This window comes from Anoplophora glabripennis, unplaced genomic scaffold (genome assembly GCF_000390285.2).
Source record: "Anoplophora glabripennis isolate ALB-LARVAE unplaced genomic scaffold, Agla_2.0 scaffold918, whole genome shotgun sequence".
NCBI classification, from domain to species: Eukaryota; Metazoa; Arthropoda; class Insecta; order Coleoptera; family Cerambycidae; genus Anoplophora; species Anoplophora glabripennis.
The window spans coordinates 55,599-56,723 of NW_019416997.1; positions in this window are offsets into that span (position 1 = coordinate 55,599).

Here is a 1,125-nt window from a genome sequence, read left to right on the forward strand (position 1 = left end):
AATGATATGAGATATAGGATCGGTATTGGAAAGATAGGTGAAAAGTGACTTTAAGCGCCAATACGTCCCGCTATCTCTGATATTTGAGCTTAGGCGGCTATGAGAGCCGTTGATTAGGTAGTTTGTATATATAATTCTTATAATTATATATATCTAGAGGTAAACACTACGCTCATATAGTTCTGATAACTATAGGGGCGGTTTGATGCACTTCACTAGAGCTTATATCTAACACTTATGATAGGGCTGGCTAATGGCCCGTGATTTGAGTCTGCCGCGGGTCAGAAATAAATGCCCGGGCGACGTTTTATCTTTCTTTTATAGATAAGAGGTATATTAGGTTATATATATATATTTATTAAACATAAATCTGACTCTAACAATTGGTTATAAGATTGCGAAAGGCTGTAATATTGACTGTATAGGCTTTAATGTCGCAACTAAAATTTGGAGCGTCCCACAACAGAGACTGGCCGGACACTTCGATCCCGTTAAATAACTGCAAATGCCCGCAGCTGACGATCCATCGCGATAGGAAATTCGCGGCCTTGATCCGCGGTTGATTTCCGGGTTTTTTATGCAATTCTTCCTCCTCTTCTTGACCGGTGCTCCCCTGCAAGGCCGGGGACCATTGGAAAGTGGGTGCTGGCTTGGCTCAACTGCGGCTCTGCGATGTTGGAAATCTGAAACATAGTCGGTTTTGTTTGTTTCCCTTGGATACTTCTTCATCTTGGTTCGAGGCGGCTGAATGGTAACCGGATTCGAAACCTTGTCGATTTTTTCTCTCTTCGCTCTGGTAGTGACATCGGCTTTGCGAATGGAAGCTTTGTGCAAATTATAGCTTAGGATTTGGTTTGTGTTACTGGACATCGGACTTAGGACGTTGTCCGGGATTCTTGGATTCGGAATGGAAACTTGGGTGAAAATTTTACTTTTGCTCTCAAGGGAGGCTTTGACTTCCGTATTGGAAACTTTATGCAAATCCTGTCTCTTGCTTTGATTTTGGATCATAGGAACGTAGGTGAGGTTGCTACTGGCGGACTTAGCCTCCAGATTGGAAACATAGGTGAAATTCTTACTTTCTCTCCTGACAGCGGCTTCGGCTTCAGGATTAGAAACATTATG